Source organism: Bos grunniens, chromosome 2 (assembly GCF_055505025.1).
Source record: "Bos grunniens cultivar Pamir isolate PY7600 chromosome 2, Bosgru_T2T1.0, whole genome shotgun sequence".
Taxonomy (NCBI): Eukaryota; Metazoa; Chordata; class Mammalia; order Artiodactyla; family Bovidae; genus Bos; species Bos grunniens.
This window is the reverse complement of record NC_141166.1, coordinates 100,145,864-100,162,662: the sequence shown is the minus strand read 5'-3', so window position 1 is coordinate 100,162,662 and position 16,799 is coordinate 100,145,864. Positions and strand designations below refer to the sequence as shown.

General features: G+C 34.7%; 1 protein-coding gene across 33 annotated transcripts in view; it reads left to right on the top strand.

Moving 5' to 3' along the window:
* Positions 1–2,781: 2,781 nt before the first annotated feature.
* BAZ2B (bromodomain adjacent to zinc finger domain 2B) overlaps positions 2,782–16,799 on the top strand; it is a 332,790-nt gene continuing 318,772 nt past the window's right edge. For all 33 annotated transcript variants that reach the window (XM_086355017.1, XM_086355007.1, XM_086354868.1 and 30 more), the window contains exon 1: positions 2,782–2,993. The gene's annotated coding sequence lies outside the window, so the exon portion shown is untranslated. The remainder of the gene's footprint in view (positions 2,994–16,799) is intronic.

The following is a 16,799-nucleotide window of genomic DNA, read 5'->3' as shown; positions in this document are numbered from 1 at the left end:
TTCATTATTCAACCAAGAGAAAAACAACTTTGTGTTATATATGGCTTCAACTTGAAATTATACATGTATATGTAAGTTAGTCACTTTCATTATCTGTGTACCATATTTTCTATTGATTAGGCATATATTAAAATTTTTAATTACTAAATAAGTTTTCTTATGTTAAACAGTTTTCCCCACAGGTGCTTTTTTGTAAAAACTAGGCAATGTAAATTACATATTCTTATGAAACATTGTCTGGAAAGCCAGTGTGCCATCTTCAAAGCCAGTATTATTATTTCAGCATTTTATTGGAACCAAACTTTGAATTATGCTTTGCAGTCTATTTTAAAAGTATTTAAGTAAAAGATACATTCTTAGTTATATAAGTTGTATAAGTGTGCCACAACTTTATTTCCAGAGAAATGTTTTAAGAGAATTCTTATATGAAAATTCAAACAATTTGAATCTAGCTATTTCTTTTTATCCTTCCAAAATTGAATATTTTCAGCAGTAATGCTAATGATTAGACAAAATGTCTGAAACGGATTGACGGATTGTTGAAATATTAAAATACTTTATTTACACACAGAAATACCAGTGAATTGTCCTGTTTACTTCCAAATATTTAAAAATACTGTTATAAGTAATGACCCCTATTATATAAAATGCATCATATTTTTTACATGTTACTTTGCTGAAGTAATATCTAAATGCTAGCTTTCCACACTTATACTGGAATCTGTAGTTTTCTTTAACATTATTAGTACATTTTGATATTGTGGAACTGTTGACCCAGTCATACATGTACAGAACTTGGCCTTTGAGTTAATTAAATATGAGTTAATAATATATTATAAGGAAATTATTATCCTTATTACAGTTATTAGGTAGTTACTCAAATTATAGCTTCAAAGGAATGCAGAGCATGGAAAACTCAGGATTAAATTATGCATTTGAACCTTAGGCCAGCTTTTACTGTGGAGACAGTTTTCTGCTAAGACCAGAATTGTATGTCATTGAAATTAAATGGTTTTCTGGGGATGGAAGGTTCCAGTTTTTAATGAAATTACTGAGTGTGGTGTAGTGAAATGATTAAAATCTGTATTCCGGGAATGTGGCAGGGAAAAAAAAATCAATAAGTGCTAGCACAGCTTTGCTGCTCAATGTGAATCCTGAGAATGAAATAAACTATTACAAAAATAATAATTAAAAACATATCAGCACATTAATTTATTTAGCATCAGTCTCCTGAGACATCATCTTCACTAATTTTTAGCATACATTTTACTATGTAATGAGCAGCCTTCTTTTCAGATATCCCTATTAGACAGGCAGTATTTCTGCCCTTCCCCCAGTGCTCCTGCATTGCAATCATTGTACTTGCACTTATTATGTTACAAATGACCGAGGTAAGGCTGACATTCTCAGTGCATGCAAAAAGACCTAGTCTGCCAAGCTTTTTTTTTTTTCCTAATGAAGCAGCTTTGTGAAATCTCCCCATGTGTTAATACTAATGAAGATCCTCCAGCACAATTAAAATCACAGCCAGTGGCTGAAGAGGAAACATAAAACAATAGCATCTTTTAAGATACATTTATCTACATATGCATGTACAAAATACACATATATGGTCAAATTATTTTTCTATAGGTTGCCTTTCACTTACTATTCATCCTGAAGATTAAATTATGCAGTTTTTAGTTATATGAACTTTTGGGACTTTTAATGTGTTCCAGGGGGAAAACACTACCTCAATGAAAAAAAATTTAATTATTTATCTTCTTTGGTAATAAAGCATTACTAAGGATAAGGCCTTTAAAAAATTTTTTTTTTAGGAAACTATAGGGTGGTGTGCTGTAGGAGGGGATGGGGTGTACTTCACCTTTAGTTCAACTTTATTGGTTTCAGGATGTTTAAATTAGTGGAGGAAAATGAAAATGGAAGGGTAAAAAATAGGAAGTTAGAAGAAATTGTGGGGTAGACAAATAGCATACCTCGTGTGTAATTTAAAGATGGAGCAATAGGTTACCTAGTCTTAACTTGGTATTTTAAGTGTTCTAATTCCTACAATTAGCTATCCTCTCCCCACCTTTTTTGCCTTCTCACAAGTGTGTGTGTAGGGGGGACTATTGAGGTTACCTTTTGAAGTTTTAACGTATAACTTTAAAACGACTTATTATTTTAACGTTTTATTTAAATTTTAACTCAGTGCATAAACATTACAGCAGCTTAACCTTCCCGGGTTAGGGAAGTAGCATTTTATCCTGGGACCATTTTGCGTCCTGCTTTTTATTTTGAGTTCCAAACATATTACATTTAGTTGACTTTTAGATTTTAACCAAATTCTGAGTTTACAAAGTTTAGGTGAACATTGTTAATCTACGCTCCCTATTCGCCCGTGTACTTTTTTTAAAAAATTACGTTTTCAATCCTATTTTCTGTCTTCTCTACTTTTAAAAGTAAAACAAAACATTAGAGTTCCTTAACTTTTTCCTGGAAGAAGAATCGGTGCAAACTCAAAGCTACAGGATTCTTTGGAGGAAGAAGCCACCCCCTCCCCTCCCTTGGCTACTTTAGGAGCTGATGGGTCATTTATTATTGGAACTGAAATGGTATAAACAATTCTCTCTCTTTTTTCCCTTGTTAACAGCAACTTTCATTGTTAGAGAGAGGAGAGAGAGAAGCCTTGTTGGTTGACGTCACTTGGTTCATGAAGCCTTCGCCTAGAAGTGAAGCTGCTGAACAAACCTTGAGAAGAATCATCTCCTGCTTCAATCTGCTGCTGGATAGGAACTAATCAGAGAGAGAGAGGCGGAAGACGGAGAAGGAGGGCGTCCAGGGCTTTGCCGATCACAAATCTCACCTCCACTCCAACTCTCCTTATACTTTTCTTGCAAAAATAATAATAGAAATAAGGAGGTGGTGGGGTTTCCAAAACAAAAATCGTAACCTTTAACCATCTGGGGAAGGCAAAAATCCCATCCACCGCAACTCTCAGTTCGAAAGTAAAGGTGAGTTTAAAATCCTCGGGTGTGAGGGGTGCGGGTGAAGATGAAAATTCCAAATATTGTAAAGCCGTTTGAAACCGAAAAAGAGAAGAAACTGCGCTCCTGCGAGTGGGTTAGACTCCGGAGTTGCTTATCTGGAGGCGCTTGCCCTGCCCGCCCTGCCCGCCCGGCCGCGGCTGTTTACCCTCGCCGGTCGGTGTGTCTCTTTGTTGTGCTGGCTGGAAGGCTGGGGTGGTGCTCGGGGTCCCGATTGCAGTTTGGGGGAGGAGGACGCGGAGATGCGCGGTCCTGGGTGGGAGGTGGGGAGTGCGGTCTCAGGAGAACGTAAACTTTATTCGTAGCCGCCAGTGCGGGACTTCGGTCTAGCAGGGCCGCGGGCCGTGCCTCCCCCGGCGTGGGCAGACGCTGCCGCCGCGAGTCCGCCTCCTTTGTGCCGGCCTCCCTGCTCGGCCGCCGGCGCTTCGCGTCTTTTTTCCTCCCTGCGGCTTCCAGCGCTCAGGTCGCCGCCAACAGTTTGGCTTCTCAAAAAATCACCTCTGGCACGGTTGCGATCGCCATTCCTACCCGGGAATAACCGCTGCTCCCCCCATCCCCGCCGGGGTAGTTTCAAGATTACCCCCCCACCCCCCCAGTCCGCCTACTGCTGCCCTTTTCTGCCTCCGCCCCCTCTTCCCTGTAGGACTGATAAGCTGCGCCTGCCACCCCCCACCCCCCAATTCGGGTCTCTTTTGCTCTCTCTCCCCGAGTAGCTTGGGGCTTGGGAGTTTACAGAAAGTGAGCTGGGTGGGGTGGGGTGGGAGTAGGGGCAGGTGGAACTGGGAAAAGATATGGATACCTGGAAAGTCTGTTTCAGTACGTAGAGATTAGAGGAGCATAGCTTTTCCTACAGTAATGTCTGTCTCCTAGCAGTTCTTCCCCGGGTGCTGCCTCCTGTTCTCAACTCTTCTTCGCTCTTTTAATCTTTTTGCTCCCCTTCCCCCGCTCCCTTCCCATTCGCGGCTCCTCTTCTCTTAAAGTAATTCCACGAACCTCAGAAATGGGACTTGGGAAAGGAAGGAAATGTTTGGAGAGTCAGAACTGGCCCTGCTGTTTGGGAGATTTTCCCTTCTTTTCTCTCCTTCTGTATTTATCTTTTGTGTGTTGCTTCCTTATAAAGAGAGAAGCAGCTGCAGTCCTTGGCCGAGTTGCTGAAATTTATCCCTTTGTGTATATTACAATATCCTCCATTTTTTTCCCCTCTGCCCTCTAAACAACAAGCGTTTCGCCATCTTGGGCAATTTTTATTCTCAAGTCTCTCTCTCTTTTTTTAATTTTTATTTTTCAAAGACTGGGAAGAAACCTCAGAAAGTCAAAAAGTGTGTCTGGTTAAGATTCAAAGTTTAGGGAATGTTCAGGGGGCCCGGTGACGTCATGTAAACTTTATGAAGAAATTTTACCAGGAGTAAATTTTTCGCTTAATTTTTTCCCTGTTTTAAGCGACCATGTGAAGGACCATGTAACTTACAGGTTAACGATAAGCTGTTCTGCTTATTTTTGTGTCCTGCTCTCAAAATGAGCCCTCGGTGTCTGCACATTTTATGTTTTGGTAACAGGTGGAAAACTGTGCGAAAAAATGGTGGAAACAGTGGTCTTTGGTATTTAGCAGGCTTTTGTGTATATGTTTTTTATACTTTAAAGGATTTGAATATTTGCATGTTTCCTTTTTTATTTACTCCACTCCTGTGGATTTTTCTTTAATCAGCTTGGTTAATATTTATGTATACTTATTTTAGATGACCTAGATCACTTCTTGTAATTAACTGTTCTGTTTTTTTACATATTTCTTTGCATTTTGAAGGTACAGTTTTCAAAAAAAGCTGGCGATACTGGATACTTTAAAAATATAGTAGCAGATATTAAGTAAAATGATTGGTGAAAATATAGTTAGTGTTTAAAAGGCAACATTGATTTAAAAATATATTTTATAATCTCAAGTATATGCTCTTTTGTCAGCCATTATGAAAAGATAAACAATAAAAACTTGTGTTTTAATTTGCTTGTCTAAAATAGTTTTTCCCCTCACTAAAGTTCGGTTGGTCACATGATCAAACTTAATGATATACTGACTGGTATATAAATAAGAGGCAATGCAAATTGAATGGGAAAGTGGAATTCTATCTCCTGTAGTCATTTTCAGTCAGCATATTTACTTCTCTTCTAACAAGGACATGAAACTGTCTGTATTTAATTTGCATTCTCTTTGTCTTCTGGGTAGGGAAAAACATTGACTACCATTAACTCAAAAAAAAGCTAATAGAAACAATTCCAAGTACATTGAAAGATTTGTCTAACACATAAAAACTTAGGTTGTATATGGTATGTTTCTATTGCTGTAGCAGTCTTATTTGGTGTTATCTGCTATGCTATTTATTTAGAGATTTGCTTTATGTAAAACGCAATACAGAAAGCTTGACTGAATTGAATGTCTGACATTTATGTGAATCGTAGGTAGGTGAAAAATGTTTAAATAGTTAAAAGCACATAGAACAGATGGTTCTAAATTATACATGCAACAAAGGACTAGAAGATTTGGCAGATTATAAATGGCAAGCACAGAGGATAAGCAGTTTAAGAAAATGGGAGTTAAGTACGTTTGATGTCTCACACCTATTGTAAACACTGTACATATTGTCACTCTGCTGCATAATCAATAACTTCCACACATTGAGGCTCTTGTAAGTTTCAGACAGAAAAAAGCAGATTTTATAGATGTTTGAAATGAATGGTGAATGTAAAAGTATGTAAAGCCTGTGATGATGAGTTTTTCTCTTTCTTTTTTTAAAGAAAATTATATGCTTTAAAATAGGGGATTATTTGTAAGAACTTAATGTTGTATTCATATAATGGTTTGGACAGAAATAGGAGTAGATACATATTTTGAAATACAGGGGGATAGTATATTTGCTGTTATCTGTTATACTAAGGCTGAACTGTAGCAGCATTTACTGTTTCAAACACTCTTGAACAATCATTTTTAGACTCTTCAGTCTTGAAAATGCATTTATTAGAATACTATTAGCATAAGTTACTAAACACATTAAATGAAAGAAGCATATGTTAGTAATACTTTTTGAGTTTTGTATGTAAAATAAGATTTTACTTGGTAACTATAGTTTACTCTCAGTTTTAAAAATGGAACAATTTATATGTAGTTTTGCCTTTCTAGAAGAATCTGAGTAATATTTTACATTTTCAAAAGATTTAAAATAACTTATTCAACTTGGCAGAAATTTGTTTTTATTTTTGTAAGCCATTTATTTAAAATGCATATGAGACTGTAATGGAAACCTTGGAATTTTAATTCTGTTGCCCTTTTTCCCATTTCTTTGTTTGCATGTTTATTATAGAACTACAGTGTAAAGGAGCAGATGTTTTGCCAAACATCCTGATGTGTTGCTTTTTCTTATGGGAGTGCATAACTGTTCCTTCTGATGCATCAACTTGACAGCTGGTTGATTTCATGGAACTGCTAAGAAGCCATTAGTGGTGTCATTGAATTGAAACAGAACAGTCACTCCCAGCTTGAACTGCAATTGTTAATGTCTTTGTTGCTACTTTTGTGTTACTATACAAGATGTAGGATATTACAGTTGCACAAAAGTTTAGTTTTTTGTCTTATCCCTTGAATTAGTCAAAGTATGTTATAAAACTTGATTACTTTTAAGTGTAAAGATTTATCAAAGAAGGATTTTGAGCTGTAGTTTGTGAGTTTTTGAACTAGTCCTCGTTAGACCTATCAAAGGAAGATAGGATTTAGCACAAAGTGATGTGGTGATTTTGATCCCTGTAGGAAATAATTTTATCAAGGTTTAATGATTTTGAATTAACCTGATATTCTGAGGGATTAATTACCTTGTGAGGTTAAGAAATTTTTTATTCCATTTAATTAAATATTTTGTATCATGAGTCTTTAAAAATATTGTGCTTTTAAATTGTTGACTTGTTTGATTAAACATTTCTTTAAACTTTTGTTATAGAAGATAATCAGAAGAGAGAATAGTTATTGACAAAAAGGGCAATGTAGGGTTTAATTTCCTTTATGAGGAGGTAAAATAACATTCAGTAATGGACTAGCAATAATTTAAGATTTTAAAATTTGAAATTATATTTTTATTAGTTAACTTTTATTGGTAGTTGCAACTGTCATACCGTGGTACTAAAATGGTGTCAGATCATCCCATTGGTGCCAAGGCGTTTTCAGCTTTTTCTAATTACTTGCTTTTTTTTTTCTCTTCAGAGGGAGAGGAGATAGGAGAGGGGGAGAATAAGAGTGATAATCTCAACAGAAGAAAACACATTTTAAAAAATTTGTGTAAAAAGCTTAAGGATGATGAGTTTAAGGATAAAATGTAACTTATCACTATGTTAAAAGATATTTTTTAGTTCCAATATTTATTGATTTTTAATTTTAAAATCTTTAGACTAACAGTTTTTCAGAGCATGACATTTGTAACATACTTAAAATAGTTTACCTTTAAAAGAAATTCTTAAAATGTGAAATTGATGATTAGAATAGATAATTTGCTGAGTTAAATCCCATTAAAAGGACTTCTTAGACAATATAAACAAATTTAAACACTTAAAATACACCGCTGAGTGATTCCTGAATTATGATTTCCTGAAATCATAAGTTTATGAAAATGCTTTTCTTTTAAATAGATCATACATTACTGAGACTAAAGGTAAAATTTATACTCAGGTAATAATAGTTACTTTTATATAACCATTTGATATAATCATCATGCAGTTTCTTAAAATTATTCTATTACCTTAGCCTATGATTCAAATTTTAAGAAATATATTTACTCATAAAATATTTGTATCATGTCAGATATTCATATACTCTAAATGGTAAATTGAGCTGTATATTAAATTAAACTTTTTTAAGGAATATCAGTGCTTAGCTCATTTTTAGAAATGATATAATTTTAATTGTAGTGCAAATAAGCATCTCAAATTTAAGTAGGAATTTTTCCACATTGGGTTTCTTAAAGGAAAGCAGTTCTAAACAGAAGAGTCAAAAAGTTTTTTGTAAGTTTATTTGTTGACTCTGTTAACTTTGAATAATGAGCAATAAATATATTTGATTAATTTACAATTACATATGGAGCTTAAACGAAAGTGAATTAACATGACTTTTAAATCTGTTTTAAATGTGATATGATTTGTGGCATTATAATATAGTCTGAGATGTAAAATATTTAAGAGATCTGATATTTTTAAGTTAAACACTGCACTTTTTTAAATGAATGGCTCTTAAGAACATAAGATGAAACTACTGGTTTTATCTTACATATTTAAAAATTTACTCTGTAAGATAGTGTTTTTAATTTTTTTAAATAAAATTAATGCTTTAAAAAGTTATATTTATAACTTATGACATTTGGCTTGTAGTTTGGTTTTTTAATGCCTTTCAAATGAAAATTAAATGTTAGAGATAATAGTAATGGAGCTAATACATAGATCAGAACCTTTACTGACTTTATGTGTATACATGTGTACATGCTTATGTATGTAAGAAAAAAGCATTTTGTTTATAGATGATTATTGTACTTTAGTGATGTGTAGACATAATTGTGTGTTTTTCCTCTGTTTTCTCCTCTTAACACTTTCCCACAAGCATGCACTCATTAATCAAAGACGGTGCACTCCTGCTGAGGGCAGAGAGGTTCATCAAATTGGCAGTCAGTTTGGTGTAAGGAACGGTGTCCTGAAGCTCTTAACTCGCTGGGACATAAATAAATCTAAGGTCTTTGTATGCAAACCCTGGAGGTTAATACTGTATAATTCAATGTCCTGTCTTTGTTTTTATGATTGATGTTTTTAAATGTTTCAAGCTTGATGCAAGTCTTCTTGTAGGTCAGGTCTGACGATCTGATTGGCTGAAGTCAGAAAGCATTAGGTTGTCAGAAGGACTTTGAGTATGCTGCAGAGATTTTGATTTTTTTTCCTACTAGATCATTGTCATATTGCCTGAGCTGTTATAGGAATGTACCAATGATTGACATCCCCTGCTGTGATAATGGACCCAGTGCATGAAATGCCAATAGTTTGGTCCTATTTGTTCAGAAGCTTACTGCTATTTGTATCCTTAACAGAGCTAACATGTAGAACAAGCAAAACTACTGGGATTTCTCTGTAGAAATAGTGCTGGGATTTGGCTTTAACATGAATTGGTTGCATATTCATAATTTAAGAACAGCTGGTTACAGCAAGCACATAGTCATTTGCAAGCTATTATAAACCATTCCACTCACACATGGAGCCTGTGCTTAGTGGATATTTTTTTTTTTTTTTTTTATTGATCTACCTGCATTTAAAATCTGGTCACTGCTGCTACAGCAGCTCTTCATTTTAGCTGTGTTTGCAACATAGAACAGTTTCAATTTTAAATATTTCATTTAAGCTAAATGCTGAATAAAGTAAAGAAGCTTTGAAGGAACTAAATGTAAAAGGTCAATAATGTATATTACCCATCATATGTCTCATTTTGGCCCCAAACAAAGATTATACAGACATTGTATGTTTTGGAAAGTATGTTTTATGATTTTGTCCATAGATGAATAATCAAATTATCTTTGATATGAAAATATCATTAATTATATTTTACTAGTTAGGTATAGTTTTAAGAAACAATGCAAACAATAAATTGTGATTAATTAACCTGTAAAATAGTTTCATCTTATATGTAGAAAAATGATAGTACTTTTAGTTTTGAGTGATATGAGGCAAGATAGAAAAGAAAATCAGCAAGACATTATAATTGGATTAGAATAATGCTAACTCTAAAAAAATTTAGGAGTCTCTTCTGCCTTTAGGTCACTTCTGGAATATAAAGCACAGCTGTGCTATTACAGTATTGAAATGACATGCGTAAGCTAGTCCAGCTTTAATAGTTTCCTACATGTGCTGCCTAGTAGTGACTGAAAAGAGAGAAGAAAACCACTGTATCTCAAGCTTTCAAAGAGAACTGTAAGAGGAGAAAATGTTAAATGTGATTTCAGGTATTCTGGTAGGAATCACAGGGTGCTTTGCCTTGATTTGTGTATGTTAAAATAAGTGATACCTGAGTGATTTACAGTGGTGGTGATTATATTGAGCTTCCCACACAACACAGTGTTAGATTCACATGTGCTTGCATGTGTTTGTCCCCACACTAGATGATAAAGTAGCTTTCAGCACTTCAAGGTTGAGTACCAATCCTAAGAGTGCATTTTACTCTTTCTTGCCTTCACAAATGGCTGGATATGTTGGTAATATAACAGAATATATGGCCAAATTTAATCTAGCTGATAGTAGGCTGCACTTTTTTCTAAATAATAAATTGAAAGGTTATTAAAGGACGATGTGTTAAGTTTCAGTTTTACATTTTGTAGGATAATGACTTTATATAGTTAATTTGCCATTATTTGAGTTTACATTGATCACTTTGTGATTTATTCTATGCCTTTTTTTTCTCTCTGCCTTTCGACTATTGACCTTTCAGTTATTTCCCTGCTCTTTCACAGTTTAACAAAGAGTAAGCTGAGTTAGTGTAAAAGGAAGTAAATTTCAAATGAGTTTAGTTTCCCTTCCTTCTTCACTTCTTGGTAGATCAGATAGAGCGAAGTCCTCGGATTTTCACCAAAATGAAGGTTTAGGATTTTGTCTCCCTTTTCTGATTCTCATTATATAACAAGTAATTATATTTAGATAAAAAGAAAGGCGAGGTAATGGATTCATTTTTAAAAATATTAGAAGCTCAACAAAACAGTAGAAAATTTAGACATTACTTGAAAGCTGAATTGACTCAGTACCTGCAACTACAGGAGAATCAGGTATTTGATGCACTTTTATTCCTCTTCTACTAATAATTTGGGAAAAGGACGGCAGCTGCCTTCATTCATCAACTCTGTACTGTATGCTGCCTTCAAGCATACTTTTGGTGAGCCATAGAATAAAGTTTGTGAAAGCTCATAGTAGGATGGAGATAACTTTTGTCTAGAATCATTAGAAAAGGTTATTTGGTTTAGACAGCTTTGAATTAGACCAAGAAGATGAATAAACTGAATATTCAGGGATCTGGAAGAAGTATCCAACTAAAACAGGACAGCATGAGCCCCCTATGGGACAAATTAATTCAAACTAGGTCTGTTGGGCATGTGGAGTAGTTGTGCAACATTATTGGGGTCACCTTTGAAGGAAAAGAGAATGTTACAGGGTCCTGCTTTTCCATTGCTTTCAAAATTGACTGCTTGGCTTTCTCTGGAGAAGGTGGGTTAATCAGTTTCAAATCATCCATTTCAATGATAGGGTTGTTGTTTGTGGAAGCAAGGTTAAAACTGACAGAACTGCCCTTTCTGGTCAGAGTTACTCAAATATTGTGTTTAATGTAAGATTAACCAGAACCGCTTTCTTCTCCCTCATTCTTTTCTTATGCTCTTATAAGTGTTTTTTCTTGAAACCTAGTGCATTGAACATTGCTAAGAACTGCTGCTTCCCTTTTTTAGATTTGGTGGTGAGGAACTAGCTTTCCAAGGGAGTTTGATGTCTCTGACTCAGAAAACACTTTTACTTCTTTTAGTCCCTTTGGATAAATGAAGACAGCCAGACAGACTGGCTGCACTGTCAGTAATAGGAATATCCATAAGGGCAAAAAGTAAAAACATAAGCCCTTACTTTAAATTACATCAGTACTGAATTTCACTTATAATAGAAAATTCCACAAAGAGTAGAGAATATGAAAAAGAAAAATTAAAAAATTCATACTCAAATGTAAAAGAAAGTCTTCATTTAAAGTCTTCATTTTCCATGATTAGACTTTTCCTAACTTCATTGTTGTTGTCCTAAGATAATTACATTCATTTCATTTCCCTTATTTGCAGTACTGTGATCAACATTTTCTTGAAGGGACGTGTTAGAACAAAACTTAAAAATTTCTATGTACTCATTTCTTATCTTGATGATGGTGAGTTTTGAGTAAATTAAACGTGGAAATAAAAGGCTATCTAGTATCTGAGTTTGTTACCTTTTCTGGTTTCCATGATGACATGATTGTTGAAACATAACTTCTGGACTTCCTTGGGAAAAGGGTTATTATTAACAAAAAACCATTATAGTGATGTAGAAAGGAGCAAAGCCTATCTTGAGCATCTGAAAAAATAAGGAAGCAGCCTGTAAGTCATAGGATAATATATTTCTCCTTTTATGGGTTGTTAGTGTCACATACTGCAAGACAAAGTAACAGAGACTGTGGATCAAATCTGTTTTAAAAGAATACTGTAGGGGATTTCCCTGGTAGTCTAATGATTAAGACTCCCTGCTTCTGCTGCTAGGGTTGCAGGTTTGATCCCTGGTCAGGGAACTAAGATCTTTCATGCAGCACTGTTCGGCCAAAAATAAATGGAGTATTACAGAGCTAAAGGAAATGTTGGGGATAGGCAATAACAACAACAAAAAGAGCAGAGTTGTAAAGAAGGCTTTTAAATGGGGATGCAGAGGAGTGTAGCATTATTATGTAATTGAGTCCTCTTGGAAAGTATCAAGAATTTCTTCATTCTGGGCTGAATATCTTAACATTAAATTCTTGTATGTTGTTACTGATATTTTTTAGTAGCTTGTTGAGAAAATAACTTATCTATGATCATACCTTGGGGATTTGAAGTAGGAAGTTGAAGGGTTAGGGAAGGGCTGTGTAAACAGTAAGATATTTGGTCCAGGAAGAGAACCTGTAATAACTTTGGCCAGTTAGGTAAAACCTCTTTCCACTTCCTTCTCCAGAAAGAAATGTACTTGCCAAAATTCATAAAAGAGAAGAACTGGTTTAAAGAGTATGTAAATGCTTTTGTATGAAGTGTGAAATGAGACGGTAGGAATAAGGCATGCTGTGGGGAAGAAAGTAAGGATTAGGAATGTGACCAGAATTTCCCTGTTTTATTTTGAATAAAGTGTTCCATGACATAGTATTGAATTTCACCTTTTCATTTCACCTTTTTCATTTTAGTATGAAATATGTTTTGTGAAATAGGTCATTTTTGGCAATTTATTGCAAATGTTTTATTCTTAGTAGGGAGCATTTCATATGTTGCAGCTGAAGTTCAGAGATACAACTAAATTAAGCATGTGTGCCTGAGTAAAAATGAATGTTTGTTTCTATATTTGTAATCTTAGCACTTAAGTGAGCTATGTGTGTGTGTGTATATATATATATATATATATATATATATTTAGCTATAGCTACCTGTAGAAACAATCACTTATTAATTTCTCATGTTTAGTACTCTTGTCATGTGCTGATAGTTCTGTATTAGGAAGCAGTGATTAGTTAAATAAATTGGTCATTAAATTGAGAATAAGAATTGGGTCAGCTTCTATTTTTTAATAACTAGAAATAATTCAAGGTGACCAGAAATAAAATGCATGGTCCATAATATGCTCAAGGAAAGAATGTACTTAGAAAGGATGTACTTAAAGTCTTTTGTGACTGTTATATCAGAAATTATTTTTATCAGGGAAACAATTGGGGGTAGGAAAGGAAAACCAGTTTCAATAGCCATCGTTAACTCAGTGAACTTATGCTCCAAGTGGGATACATGTCAGGTGCTCTCTGTTCCTGACTAACTTTACAGTGTGGCATCTTAACACTCAATGTGACTCTTAATATAAGTATTTTTTTGTATATCTTAGCTTCTCAATGTGGGCTAGCTATGGTATCTGGTGCTCAACTACACAGATGACATCAACTTTAATGTTGATGGTAAAACTGGCTGTGTTGGACTTAGGAGGGACAGTAATTTGTCTCCAGTGTTGTCCATGTCCATTTTATATATATATATGTGTGTGTGTGTGTGTGTGTGTGTATACACACACATATATATATTTAAAAGTGATATTGGAGTATAGTTGATTTATGATGGTGTTTTTATTTTAATACATTGTACTGAATAGAAGCTACCATACTCCCCAATCCACCAATAAGATGAGTTTCTACTGTATAGGAAGGTTGCATGGTTTGAGATAGTTTATATGCTTAAGTATTCCTGTCACCAAGATGTTAAAAAAAATTGCTTTGGAATTGTTGGGGGAGTGTGTAATTTCCTCTGTTCTGTCTTCGCCACAGCAAAGATTTGAAATGGCAGATCAGTGTTACAGCTCGTTTATAGCTCAGAGTTTTATTTGGCAAACAAAGGATAGTATACCCTCAAGACATGAAGGTGGGCTGACCCCAAAGGAGAGGCTGTCTTGGCTTCCTCCTTTTATACATTTGTCTCCTCCCCACCTTGAGCCTGCCCTATGCAAATTGGGGTGGCCAAGAAGGGGGTGTGTTTGTTTCACCTGAAGTTCTCACTCCGGTCTGTGGATTTTCTTTTGTTCCATTTTCGTAGGTTTTTCCCTTTCTTTGTCTTTTCTCCACAGCTGTTTTGGACTCCTTTTTCCTGTTCTAACTACCTAACAGAATTAAAACATAAAACAGTTCAAGGAGACAGTGAAACTTCAGTTGGACTTTGAAGGAAGTAGTAGCTATTTTAGCTTAGAACAGCAGCCTGACCAGATAAAGAGGATAGAGGGAAACACCTACCCAACTAAAATTTGTTTGAAAATAAAGGGAGATTAAGTAAGAAAAAAAGATTGCTAATAGCTAATAGGGCTAGCTAATAGATTTTCAAGCAGAGGCATGACATTAAAAAGTTGTTTTAGAAAGATTTGGAAGAAGTCTGTTAAACTCATGGAAAGAAGAGGCTATTAGAAAGAATGGTAATTTATTACAGAAATTCCAGTGTTAGGTGGTAATGACTAGACCAATAGCAATGTGAATGGGCAGAAGGATTGATACGGAGCTTCCCCAGTGGCTCAGACAGTAAAGAATCTGCCTGCAATGCAGGAGACCAGGGTTCAATCCCTGGGTCAGGAAGATCCCTGGAGAAGGGAATGGCAACACACTCCACTATTCTTGCCTGGAGAATTCCATGGACAGAGGAGCCTGGCAGGCCACAGTCCATGGGGTTGCAAAGTCACACAACTGAGTGACTAACACTTTCATATAATTTAAAGAAACGGTGTTGAGCTAGTTGGGGGAGGTAGGAGATGGTATTACCTTACATTTGAATTTATTTTGTATGACCATAATAATTTGATGTAGTTGAACACTTACTTCCTCCTTTTCATATGATGATGTGAAAACTAGAGAAATTGGCTGTGGCTTAACACTTGGAATGGTTAGATATTCTTTCTAATACATCATACAATCTCATGATGAGTTTAGCTTGAGATAAACTCTCATCTGTTTTTTAAAACCCCTCTACTTCCCTCCTAATATATCACATTATATATAGATGCACAAAAGAGTGGGACAAGACTTAGCAACTAAACAACAACTTATCCCCTGTCACGTTATATATAAATGAACAATCAAGTTCACTTAGCCTAATATTTTCCATTTGCATTTATTTTTATAGCCTCGTATATGTTTATACCACTGCCAAACATCACTATCTGACAACAACTGGAAGATAGGAGGTAGCATGTTCTAAACATATTAGAGACGTACTGTATTATAGATTTTGTAGACAGTCAGGATCCTGATTGTAGACTTTGATGACTCCATGGTTTTACATATGATGTTCCCTGTATCCAGTTATTATTTTCTCTCTTTTTGCTTGATAGAATCTGCTTAAATTTTCTTATATCCTTCAGAAGAGTTACTTTTCTCAGATCGTCCCAACCTTCTACCTCCCCACAAGATTATCTGATTCTTCTCTTGTGCCCCAGTTGAGTGCAAATGGTGGAATACATGGCTGTGCAAATAGATTCCTCCCTTCCTGCCTTTTCAAATAATGGTTCAGTGAGCATTTTTTATTCATAATGCTTTTATTTGTTGTTGTTTGACATTATTTCATAGCCTGAGTTCCCAGAAATGCAATTGTTGGATCAAGCTCTAGGAATATTTAAAGCCTCTTAATATATGTAGTTTAAATTTGGCTTTTGCAAAGATTGTATGAATTTATATTTCAGTAACAATATATAACTTTTCATATTTACCACACTTTCATTGGATTTGGTATATTAATTATTTTAACTTTTGCAAAAAACTGTACTTTATTTTATATTTTACTTTTTTGGCCAAGCTGCATGGTTTGCAAGATCTCAGTTTCCCAACCAGGGATTGAACCTGAGCCCTTGGCAGTGAAAGCAGAATCCTAACCAGTGGACTACCAGGGAATTCCCAAAATTGTACTTTCTTTAATCAGCATTTCTGTGACTAATAAGAGTGACCATTTTTCAGTGTCTTAACCTGTTGTGTTTCTCTTTTGTAATTTGTCCTTGACATTTACCTGTTATTGCACTGATTTCTCAGTGTGTTTATTATAAAGTATTTATAAATTCTTCAAAGTATTACTGATACTATGTTTTTATTATATTTACTAGGCTTAATTTGGCTTTATAATATTGTTTTAATTTATAGAAATGTGAAATATTAAATTGTCAATTTCTTAGATTTTTGAAAACATTTTATTTCCATTTTAAGCTGAAATTGTTCTTCTTGACATAGTTTTTATAGTCAGTTCTCTTATTTTTATCTTATTTATTTATTTTAAAAAGTAGATTTTGGAGGACTAATATTTTATCCAAAGAGTCAGACACGACTGAGTGACTGAACTGACTGAACTGAATATTTTATCAATGGAAGTATAACTCTTCAAATTGAAGAGAAGCAGAGTTTTTAAAATTGAAGTATAGTTGATTTATAGTATTTTGTTTCAGATATACAATAGTGATTCAGTACATATATAT